Genomic DNA, 12,927 nt, shown 5'->3' on the forward strand with positions numbered 1-12,927 from the left:
ATATTGGGTCAGATCAATCATCTAGACAGTTTTCTTTCTCTGACATTGGCCAGTACCACGTTTTGCAGAGAAAGATGCACGGAACTCTGCAGTAGGCAGTTATGGAATAAAATGGCCATAGGAAAATATTCTTCCGAAACCCCGTTAAATAGAGTTTGGCCTATTTTCTGAAATATGATGGTTTATATCACATCTAAATCTTTTGTATCTCTCCTCCTACATGGTCCAGAAGGGAGCAAAGAGAGAGAATTAGGCGTTCTGCTGCTATCTAGAAGAGAAACAAACAGCACCAGAGTCTTGGAAGCTGTCTTCCTGCACAATCAGGAGGAGGAAAAAAACTATTCATTATCTCTTGGTTCCCATATTAGAGATCACTTAGCAACTATAAATATTAGAAACTTGATTTAAAAAATAGGAACAAATTCTGCAGAAATTGATGGGTTAAAAGGACAACACATTTACAAGGAAAGCTTGATGCTCACCACTGTTAAGTGGACAAGTGATTTGTTAAATCCTGCTTGGAGTGTACTATGCTGCTAAAGCCAGCAACAGGAGAATGGATCCTTCCATCAACTATTGCAAGCAAGGTCAAGCACTGCCCCAACTCTGCATCTGAAGTGATTGGCAGTAGAAAGGCCCACACTCCCCACTGAAGATGTTTTTTATAAATGCATGGAGTTTAAGGCCAGAAGTGACCCATAGATAAGCTAACCCGATCTGTATATCTCAGGCCATTAAATTTCACCTAATCATCCCTATATTGAGCTCATTAGCTTGTGTTTGTCTATAGGATATCTTCTAGAAAGGCATCCAGTCTCAATCTGAAGCCTTCAAGAGATGGAGAATCCACCACTGATCTTGGTAATTTGTCCCAATGGTTAATCACATTGACTGTTAACAATTTGTGCCTCATTTCTAATAGAAATGTCTCTTCCTTCAATTCCAGACATTGGATCTTGTTATGCCTTTCTCTGAGAGCTTAAAGTGCTCTCTAATAACTGGTATTTTCATCCTGTGAAGGTACTTATACACTGTAATTAAGTCATCACCCAATCTTTTTTTTTTATAAATGAAACATATTGAGCTCTTTAAATCTCTCACTATCAGGCATTTTCTTCAGCACTTGCATCATTTTCATGGCCTTTTCCTGCACTCTCCAAGTTTTTGATAGCCTTTTTAAAATGTTGATACCAGAACAGTAAGCAGCAATCCAGTATCAGTCTCACCAATGCTATATGCATAGGCAAAATCAATGTCCTAATCCTCCTCACTACTCCTCTGTATATACATCAAAGGATCACATTAGCCTTTTTTACCAGAGCATTGCAGTAGGAGCTCATGTTGAGTTGCCTGTCCACTCCAACCCCTAGATCCTTTTCAGAGTCATTGCTTTCTACAATACTGTTCCCCATTCTGTAGGTATGTCCTGTTCCTTGATATATAAGTTTGCATTTGGATGTACTAATACATGTTTTGTTTGAAGGGACCCAGCTTCCAAGCAATCCAGATAGCTCTGTATGTCTCCTCATTCTCATGATGTTGTAGCAATCAGGCAAGGTACTAACAAACTTCAACAGGACTTTATTTTTAAAGTGGAAACCTCTTTACCAAGCTGCTGCTGCACCCTCGGTACCTCTCACTCTGCCTTCTCAACTCCCCCCCCCTTCCTGTTTCCTGTCCTTTCAGACTCCCAACAGCCAGTGCTCCCAGTTCTAATAATTACAAGCAGCATCTAAACACCACACATGATTAATTTGGGATAGGGACTCCATCTATCTTCATGTCAATCACAAATTTAATCAGCAGTGACTTTATATTTATGCTGAGATTACTGAGAAAATGTGGAATGATGCTGGGTCTAGAACTGATCCCTGTGGAACTCCATTAGAAACATCCCTATTCTATTATGATTCCCCGCTGACTACTTTTTGAGATATTTCAGTTAGCAAGTTCTTCATACATTTAACATGTGCTCTATTAATACTGCATAGGGATAATTTTTAAAAATCAGAATAACAGTCAAACACCTCCTAAAAGTGTAAATATATTAAATGTATGTAGTTACTTTTACCAATCAAACTTGTCATCTCAACGAATAAAATAAGGTTTGACAAGACCTATTTTTTCATAAACTCTTGCTGTCATTAATTATTCTTCTATCCTTTACAGTTGAATCCTGTTTAGCTTTTCCATTATTTTGCCTGGGATTGGCTAACTGGCCTATATTTACCCAGGTCATCCCACCTGCCTTTCTGAATATTTGTATAACATTAACACTTTTCCAGTCTTCTGGAATTTCCCTGGTATTCCAATATATATTACAAATTAACATCAGTGGGACAGAAATCTTCTCAGCCAAATGCTTTAGGACTCTTTGGTGCAAGTTACCTTAGCCTGCTGATTTAAAAATGTTGCCTAGTAGATTAGATTTAATACCCTCTTTGGTTACTAATGTACTGCAAAGTATTTCAGCATCCTTCTTCTTTCCAAATGCATAACAAGAACATTGAGTGAACAATTGTGGCTTTTCTGCTTTATTATTAACCATTTTATCACCTCCATGTAGGAATGGTCTTATACCATTGCTAGGAATTCTTTAGGTCCTAATATATTTAAGATCCTTCTTATTTTTCTTAGGCCTGAAGCCACAGATTTTTTCCATGCTGTCTTTAGCTTCCCTTATCAATTATCTGCCTTTCACAACACTGGTGACCCTGACATGATTGTGGTGTGATTACTGCTGTCTGTTGCTAGTGCTTCTGTTCTTGGAGCTCTGGTGTTAGGCGCATTAGAAGAGAGTGTAGCGTGTTGATTCCCCAGACCTCGATGTTGTTCATAAAGAAAAACCATAGGCTTGGTTCAGTGGTGAAGGTTTATTGTTGATGAAGCATGGTACTAGCACCACAGCTCAATCGTTACAGGTACACTAATACATGTATGCTCACAACAATAGTACCAGCTCAATCAGCAAAACATTAAGTTGTCCCGTAGGCTAGCATAAAGATGCCCCTCCTATGACTTCTCCTTTTATACATTGATAGAAACAAGTTACATATTACATTCCATATGTTGCTAGTTACTACCCTTGTACCTACTAGTTTGAACAAAACATCCTCATCCATTATCCGGTCATCCCATTCCTATCTTACAAGTGGTCAGTGTGCTCTTGTACCATCTCTTGGGAATTTGTTGACGTAGTTTCTTGATAATTATGGGTGTTCTAGAACCATCCTCTCAGGTCAGGAATGTGCTTACTTGGTTAGCTAATACCTAGTATTTGGTTATTTTGCCAAGGCCAGGCCTACTATGGTTCACAGCCTTTGGTTCATACTATTTATGCCAAGGGCTTAACACTAAACTTCTTCTCATCAGTGAGAATATCCACTTCCTCTTGCTTGTTACCCAGATTCCCAGCACTGATATTTAAGCAACTGAAAATTTTCTTCTCTTCACTTTATTTGTCCCATCTGTCCAATTTGTTGGTGACACAATGAATTTGAGTTTGTAATGCAATTACCTCCTCATCACCCCACCTTTACATTATTAGTTTAATGCCATCCTGGCTGCTCCAACAAGTCTCCAACCGAGATTAGTCTCCCTGTCTATGAAATGTGGGACATCCCATTCATACAGCTCTGTCCCCCATTGGAAAGTGGACAATGCACCAAAAAATTCAGGCCTTTAGCTTTACACCATTCACAAAGCCAAAAGTTCACCTCCACTATTTTCTGTCTTCTCCATTCTCTCACCTGTGTGTTGCAAACAATCTACATTAGTGCCCCCACCCCATCTTTCCCACTGAATGGAGTCTATAAAATGTAGATATAACAGCCCTATGAATGTACTAACTCCCAGTGCCTACACTGGCACTACACACTCCAGCTGGGTGGGTGTGAAAGCACAAGACCCAGCATGGGGAATTACACTGTGTGGGAAGTGGAGAGTTTTAACTACATTTAACATGAGCAATTCAGTAACTTCCTGTTGAAAAGGTATTGTTGTGTTTTTTGCAGGCTGGCCTGTACTCAGGGAGAACAAAGTTGAGTAGCCTTTTCCTGCAAGAATAACTTCTTAAGATTTTCTGTCTCTTCTGCACAGCCATTTGTAAAATTTTAAACATAATTGTATAACAAACAAGTAATGATATTATAGATATATAACTGCATCCTAAGAAAAATGAATTGCAGGAGTTACTAAACTGTCACTTACAATTTAAGGAGCAGCAACTGGATGCTAAAAAGATGATTTTTGTGTCACTAGACCTCATCTTTTCTAATTTTCTACAGAACACAGGTTTAGCCTTGGTTAGCACTTGCCTTGAATTCTAAGTTTTTCTTTCTTTGTTTTTGTTTTTTGTTTTTTGTTTTAGTTTTTTTTATTGGTAACAGAAATATCTACACTTAATGATTTCATTCCATAGAAAAAATACATTAATTGAACATTAAATTTCATGGTTAAGTACTCAAAAGTCAGGAAATTCCAAAATTAAGGTTGGGTGTGCAACTATCATTTGAATTCAATGGTTGGAGGACACGAAAAATGAAGTGTGAATCAAACAACTTCTATCCTCACCCCTCCATAAGCAGTAAAATTGAGTGAAGATTAAATTCACCGCCTCTTTGCATTCATCTAATACCACCTATGACTAGGATGAAATCAATAAAAATATGTTGTAACTTTTATGTTCATGACTTTTTTGAAGAAAAGTGTTTATTAAAATGTAACTCAAATTCTATATTCTGTCTATCATGAAAGTGTGTCACATACCAATCCTAACTGAGAACAACCAACTATGTGATTTGTATGACACATCAGACACTTTTCCTTTCCTGTCAAGCAGATTCCCTGTCCTGGGATAACCATGTTCTTTTGAACAATATGGGCAATATATTCAGCCTCAGAAAGAATAAGGTGCAGTGGCCAGGTAGAAAGGAATAGCATGGGAAGAAAAGAGTTTTTAGAAGTGCTCAATTCCAAATCTCTGCAGTCCATCTTTCTAGAACTATACACTCTAAGAAGTAGTGATTTTTTTTACTGTGAATTTGTACATGTTCATACCCTTTTTGACTTCTATAATTTTTAAATACACTTTGCAAATACTATGACAACTCAGCAAGAACTACTTACACACTAAGTTTTACAGTTTGTCTGGTTTTGTGATGTAGGTGTTTTTACATATATTTCTTTCATATATATATATATATAGCGTTAGCAGTTCCCCCCACTGCTAAAGACATTTTTTATTCACCATCCTTAGTACAAAAAACTTATCAAAACATTCACCTTTCCCCAGACATGGAAAGTTTCAGTCCAAAAGGTGACATTTTCAGACATCTATGAGCAAATCAAAACAGGGGTTCATAATAGAAAGCATTCTGCCATAATACAGACATACATCTGTGTGTGTGTGCTCATTTATAAACTTTTGACATTTTAAATATATTTGATATCTTTCCTCATGACTTAGTGATAGTACTTTGAAGTATTATGAGATAAACCTGGGTTTGATTTTAGTCTCATTCTCTGTTGTCTCACTCCCTGGGGCTTCAAAAAATCCCTAACTTGCCTGCATACAACCACAGGGCTATGATCTTGTCAGATCTCATAACATAAGCAAGATTAAGCTTGGTCAATACTTGGATGGGAGACTGCAAAGGGTAAGAAAATGAATGCACATCTTTTGAGCATAGGTGTGCATCAATGTTAGTATTTAATCTCCTACATACCTTCTTTTTGTCCCGGTTACAACTTTTCATTCTCCATAATCAATGGGGTTTGGCACTTGTTCATGGGGTCAGGGATTTGACATTAATATTAGGTGTTCAAGGCAACTGGTGCACATGCCAGCTCAGCTTCATTTATTCACCAACAGTGGCAAATGTAACTCCATCACTTCAAGAGATCTTACTTTCTGTAAAGCTAAGGGTTATTTTCAGAATACAAAAAGCTGTATGCTTTTCTACAACAAACTCACATCCCATGTGTGGCAGAAATCACCTGGCAAGTTTCATATTATATTTCCACAAGAGGTCTGTAATACTAACTGTGACAGGGTGTGCATACCCCCCACAAGCCAGGAAAGGGTTAATCCCACACTATGGGCGAAGAAAGTTCTGCCCCTCAGACTGTGCTGGGCATGCTCCAACTGCTGAGCTAGTATAAAGGATAGCAGCCCAGCTCAGTCTGGGCTGACCACCAAGGAGGAAGGACGTTTGGTGGAGGCTCCAGCCCAGGAGTGGTTACAGCCCTTGCCTGTGAGAGCCGGAGATCCCGAGACCCAGACTGGAGACCTGTTGCCATCGGAGTCACCTGCGCTAAGAAGTCTGGAGACCCAGATGCCCTGTGGACTGCAGAGTCAGGAAGCCTGGTAGCAAGTAACCCAGGGAGGGAGTGAGTAGTTTCTCCCACCTGTGTAAGGTCAGCGTGTTGCAGTTGGATTCCCTGCTGACCCAGTGGAGGACCACTCTGCCACTGTTAGGGCCCTGGGTCGGGACCCGGTGGACACCCTACTCCAGCCACTACCCCCTCTGGTGGCAACCCCCAGATCTGTCCACTAGGCCACACAGCCCTGTACACACTGTATTGACTCTTGACTACTAGGCCATGCTGCCCTGTACCTGCAGGCTGCTATATTGACTCTGGCCGCTAGGCCACGCTGCCCTGTATCTGAGGGCTGCTGTATTGACTCTGGCCACTAAGCCCCATTGCCCAGAATTTAAGGGCTGCTGTATTGACTCTGGCCATTAGGCCATGCAGCCCAGAACCCAGGGGCTGCTGCTTTTACTCTGACCCTTGGACCTCATCATGGTGAGTCCCAAGACAGTTGGGTAGACTGTAACTGTGGTGTCAGCAACCCCAAAGGGAGATGGGGTGTGCACACACTGCCACACTAACAAGCACTTTTCTTTGATTCTGAACTTGTCTGCTATAGCTCAGAAAAAGAAATGGAAGTTGCATGAAATCCTAAGAACATATATTCGTGTTGTCCTTCAAATTGAAGGAATTTATCTCAACCTTTAAAATCAAGGCCATTATAGGAAGTAAAAAATGTGTTTAGTTTCTAAAGATTAATTTGAAAAAAATGTTTAGTATACCTCCATTATAAGGTGTCATAAATATAAAAATTTCAACTATATTTAAACACCATTCCAGTTAAATTAAAGAAGCCGCTACAACATTCACTGCCTATTAAAAAGTCTCAAGAGATACACTCAAGGGGCCAGATCCTCAGCTACTGTAATCTGTCATAGCTCCACAGACTTCAGTAAAGTTATGGCAATTTACACAAGCTGATGATCTAGACCAAGGGATTTTTATCACCCAAAAACAATGACCAAGATTTTCAAAAGTGATTGGTAATTTTGAGTGCCCATCTTGAGACACCATACATAGTTTTGTAGAGGGTAGGTACTCTCTCTGCTATTCAGTACAAAATGAATATTTATGGTGCAACTCTACTTACACAAGTGTTATTTCAGTTATTAAGATAACATATTTTAGTTATTCTTATTTAATGTTATATTTATTCATTTTCTGAGTCTTTATAAATTTATCAGCTAAAACAAAGCATAATATAAAATTCAGTGGGTAAACGCCAGGTAGCCTTACAAACAGTACACCAGAATCAAATTACCCTCAGTGAGAACAAAGTAACATCATGGGCTAAACAACTTTTTGTTCAGATGCTGTAGTGCTGGGCACCAGTATAAGAACCTACATCGGTAGATGTGACTGGTCCAGAATAAAATAAGCTATTTCCAGGAATGCATAAAAAGAATGCAAATTTCCTGAGCAAGACAAACTTAACTCAGAAAATGTGGATGATGGAAATGTATGTATAAAAATAAATGCATTCCAATCGATGAGGGGTAGATGATTTCACTTAGTGATGTAATTTACAGTAAGAAAGAACCATTCTGCAGTCATTTCCATGCATTTTGGAAGTGTCTGAAAGCAGTTTGTTGATCACAGGGAAAGCATGTCAGTGTAATCTCACGGATCCACTCCTGCAGCTAGTGGGAAACTGGGGCTTGGTCTACACTAGGACCTGTCTGTACAACTAGGTCACTCAGGAATGTAGTTATACTGACCTAACCCCTTGTGTAGACAGTGCTATGTCGATGGGAGGGATTCTCCTGTCAACATAGCCACCACCTCTCAGGGACATGGAGTACCCTACGCCAATGGGAGAAGCTCTCCTGTCAGCATAGGTAGCATCTTCACTAAGTGCTACAACGATGCAGCTATGCTGCTGCAGCACGGGTCAGTGTAGATGAGGCTTGGGTCCCCAGAAGATTCCTTCCTCTCTCCTCACCACATTTTCTCTACAGAAGTAGCCATATACGTTTGGGTGCACTCAAAACATATCTCCTCGTTCATGTTCTTCAAAATGCTTAAGCAGCTCCCACATATAGTGGTGCAATCACAGAAGCCAGGACTTTGTTGAGGGGGATGAAAGTCTCAGGAAAGGAGAACTTCAAATTGGAGCAGAGGGAAATGATTTCATACTTGGAACCCTCATTCCAGATGAGGTCATAGTATCCTCTCACACTGAGGATACTTCTGTTATTAGGAAGAAACAGGTAATAGTACTGGGGGATTCAATCATTAGAAATATAGATAGCAGGGTTTTGATGACCAGGAGAACTGCACAGTCAAATGCCTGCCAGGTGCACAGGTTACAAACCTCTCTCGAGACATCAAGACAGATGTATGTGCAATGCTGGGTAGGAGCCGGTGATTGTGGTACAAGTAGTTACCAATCACACAGGGAATGGTAGGAGAGAGGTCCCAGCAGCCAAATTTAGGCTGCTAAGAGATTAAAGTCCAGGATTTCTATGATAGCATTCTCTGAAATGCTGCCAGTTCCATGAGCAGGATCAGTTAGACAAGCAGAACTACAGGGTCTCAATGCTTGGATTAAATGATGGTGTTCGGAGGAGGGATTTAGGTTTATTAGGAACTGGGGAGCCATTAGGGAAAGGAGGAGCCTACACAGGAAGGATGGGCTCCCACTTCAACCAGGGGTGGCCAACCCGTGGCTCCGGAGCCGCATGTGGCTCTTCAGAAGTTAATATGCGGCTCCTTGCACAGGCACTGACTCCGGGGCTGGATCTACAGGTGCCAACTTTCCAATATGCCGGGGAGTGCTCAGTGCTCAAACCCCTGCTCTGCCCCAGGCCCTGCCCCCACTCCACCCCTTCCCCCGAGCCTGCCATGCCCTCACACTTCCCCCACCCCACCAGAGCCTCCAGCGCACTGCGTAACAGCTGATCGCAGCAGGCGGGAGGCGTGGGGAGGGAGTGGGAGGCACTGATTGGTGGGGCTACCAGCGGGCAGGAAGCGCTGCAGGTTGGAGTAGGGGGAGCTGATTGGGGGTTGCTGACATATTAGTGTGGCTGTTTGGCAATGTACATTGGTAAATTCTGGCTCCTTCTCAGGCTCAGGTTGGCTGACCCTGACATAAACCAAAATGGGACACATCCCTTAGAGGAGGATTTGTTAAAGGGAATACTAAACAACTAATTGACAAATTTTGTAAGTGCTTGCATTTAAATGCTAGAAGTCTAAGCACTAAAAGGGTGCATAGGATCTTGTCCAAAAGGTGAATATAGCTGAACTGCTCAGTAATAGTGATCATAATGTAATTATCTTTAACATCCTTGCTGGAGAAAGTATCAAAGAAACCCACCACCACACCATTTCATTTCAAAAAGAAGAACTACACAAAAATGAGACAACTAGTTAGGTGGAAATTACAACGAACGGTTACAAGAGTGAAATGCTTGCAAGCTGCATAAAGCTTTTTAAAAACACCTTGATAGTCTCCAAATATATGTATACCCTAAATTAAAAACAAACAAACATAAGAGGACCAAAAAATGCCACCATGGCTAAACAACATAGTAAAAGAGATGGTCAGAGACAAAAAAAGACATCTTTTAAAAATTTTGAAATCAAATTCTACTGAGGAAAATAGAAAGGAACAAACTCTGGCAAGTCAAGTGGAAAAGTATAAGTAGGCAGGCCAAAAGAATTTGAAGATCAACTAGCAAAAGGCATAAAAAGCAAAGCAGTTTTTTTAAGGACATCAGAAACAGGAAGCATGCCACACAATCAGTGGGACCACTGGATGATCGAGATGCTAAAGGAGTACACTAGGAAGACAAGGCTGTTGCAGACAAGCTAAATGAATTCTTCACTGCAGAGGCTAGGACGAGATTCCAACACCTGAGCCATTCTTTTAATGTCAAATCTGAGGAACTGTCCCAGATTGAAGTATCAATAGAGGAGGTTTGGGAACAAATTGATAAATTAAAGAGTAACAAGAAGTCACCAGGACCAGATGATATTCACCCAAGGGTTCTGCAGGAACACAAATATGAAATTGCAGAATCACTAACCATGGTATTTAACCTATCACTTAAATCAGCCTCTGTACCACATGACTGGAGGATAGCTAATGTAACACCAATTTATAAAAAAGGCACCAGAGGCTATCCTGGCAATTACAGGCTGCTGAAGACTAACCTCAGTACCAGGCAAACTGGTTGAAACTCTAATAAGGAACAGAATTAACAGACACATATGTGGACATCATATGTTGGGGAAGAGACAACACAGCTTCTGTAAAGGGAAATCATGTCTCACCAATTTATTAGAATTGAGAGGTCCAACAAACATGTGGGCAAGGGGATTCAGTGGATATAGTGTACTTGGACCTTCAGAAAGCCTTTGACAAGGTCCCTCATCAAAGGCTCTTAAGCAAACTAAGCTGTTTTGGGATAAGAGAGAAGGTCCTCTCTTAACTGGTTAAAAGATAGGAAATGAAGGATAGGAATAAATATTCAGTTTTCACTGTGGAGAGAGGTAAATAGCAGGGTCCCCCAAGGATCTATACTGGGACCAGTGCTGTTCAACATATTCATAAATGATCTGAAAGAAGGAGTAAACAGTGAGGTGCCAAAGTTTGCAGACCAAAGTCCAAAGCTGACTGAACAGTTACAAAGGGATCTCATGAACCTGGGTGACTAAGCGACAAAATGGCAGATGAAATTCAACGTTAATATATACTAAGTAATGTACATTGGAAAACGTAACGCCAACTATAAATACAAAGTGATGGGCTCAAAATTTGCTGTTACCACTCAGGAAAGAGATTTTGATGTCATTGGGGACAGGTCTCTGAAAATATCTGCTCAGTGTGCAGTGGCAATCAAAAAAAAGCTAACAATGTTAGGGAACCATTAGAAAAAGGATAGATAATAAAAAAGAAAATAATAATGCCTCTATATAAATCCATGCTATGCCCACACCTTGAATACTGCATGCAGTTTCAGTTGCTCCATCTCAAAAAAGATATATTAGATATATTACTTTGCCAAAAGTACAGAGAAGGGCAACAAAAATGGTTAGGGGTATGGAACAGCTTCCATATCAGATTCAAAAGACTAGGGGTGTTCAACTTCTAAAGGAGACGACTAAGGAGGGATATGATAGAGTTCTATAAAATTATGACTGGTATGGAGAAAGTAAATAAGGAAGTGTTATTTATCCGTTCACATAACACAAGAACCAGGGGTCACCCAATGAAATTAATAGGCAGCAGATTTAAAAATAAACAAAAGGAAGTATTTCTTTGCACGATGCACAGTCCTCCTGTGAAACTCATTGCTAGGTGATGGTTATAATTTTGGCCTTCACAACATGTTAAAAAATTAGTAAGTCATGGAGGATAGGTCCAACGGTGATTAGCTAAGATGGTCAGGGATGCAACCCCCTACTCTAGGTGTCCCTAAACTTCTGACTGCCAGAAGATGGGACTGGACCAAAGGAGAGGGACCACTCGATAAATTGCCCAGTCCTATACATTCCCTCTGAAACATCTGGCACTGGCCACTGTTGGAATACAAATACTAGGCTAGAAAGACCAGTGATCTGACCCAGTACCGCCCTTTTTGTGTTCTTAGGAAGATAAATTTTAATTAGAAATGAGACACATTTTTAACAGTGATGGTGATTACCCATGGGAAACAAACTACGAAGGGAAGTAGTGGATTCTCCCTCTCTTGATGTCATGAAACCAAGACTGGATGCCTGTCTAGAAGATATAGTTTAGTCAAACATAAGTTAGTGAGCTCAATATAGGGGTAACTGGATGAAATTTAATTGCCTGTGATATACAGGAGATCAGATTACATGATCTAATGATTCCTTCTGGCCTTACAATCTATGAAACACACAGAACTCTGAACAGAACTATTAAAATAGATGCCCATTTGTAACAGGTCACAAGTCTTTAAAGATACATGCACAGTACATGAAAAGTCCTAATAAAATTTTGGAGTCTCAAAACTCCTTATGTCAAAAACCAGACTATAAATGGTGTATTTTTGAGCACTGAAAGTTCTTACGAGTCTGAATATCTCCCTCACAAACCTGATAATTGACTTCCCTCTCACAAATGTTTTTCAGTGCTTTCTAATTTTAAAGCCCTACCAAAACTAAACCTGTATAGAATTAAATTAAAAATCTCAACTGCTATGTGTTTAAATACAATAGACAACTGTAAAACTACAAAAGGTCATAAACCATATAATGCATTTTCCAATGAAATTCTGGGTCAGATTCAATTCAATTACACCAGAATTTTGAAGAAGAAGAAGAAAAAAAAAGGGAAGTCTACTGAAGACAATGAAGTACTCTCACAATTCATACTACTGTAAATGAGAACACAGGCTCTTTAAGTGTATTCTATTTCCTTCAAATTTTAAATAAAATGTAAATGTTTTATATGTAACCTAGAAGAATCAAATAGCATGGCCCAACAGAAAACATTATACTGTACTAGATTTTCCCAGAAGTCTTTTCTCCAAAGGCTGTATTTTCCATCTTTCAAAGTTCAAAGGCTTTTCAAAAATAACGAAC

The 12,927-nt window shown here is 40.0% G+C and overlaps 1 protein-coding gene across 1 annotated transcript in view; it reads right to left on the minus strand.

Annotated features, from left to right (window-relative positions):
* The window catches only part of CFAP47 (cilia and flagella associated protein 47), a 635,949-nt gene that overhangs the window by 185,072 nt on the left and 437,950 nt on the right, over positions 1 to 12,927 (minus strand). The gene's annotated exons all lie outside the window — the stretch shown is intronic.

This window comes from Natator depressus, chromosome 1 (assembly GCF_965152275.1).
Source record: "Natator depressus isolate rNatDep1 chromosome 1, rNatDep2.hap1, whole genome shotgun sequence".
NCBI classification, from domain to species: domain Eukaryota; kingdom Metazoa; phylum Chordata; order Testudines; family Cheloniidae; genus Natator; species Natator depressus.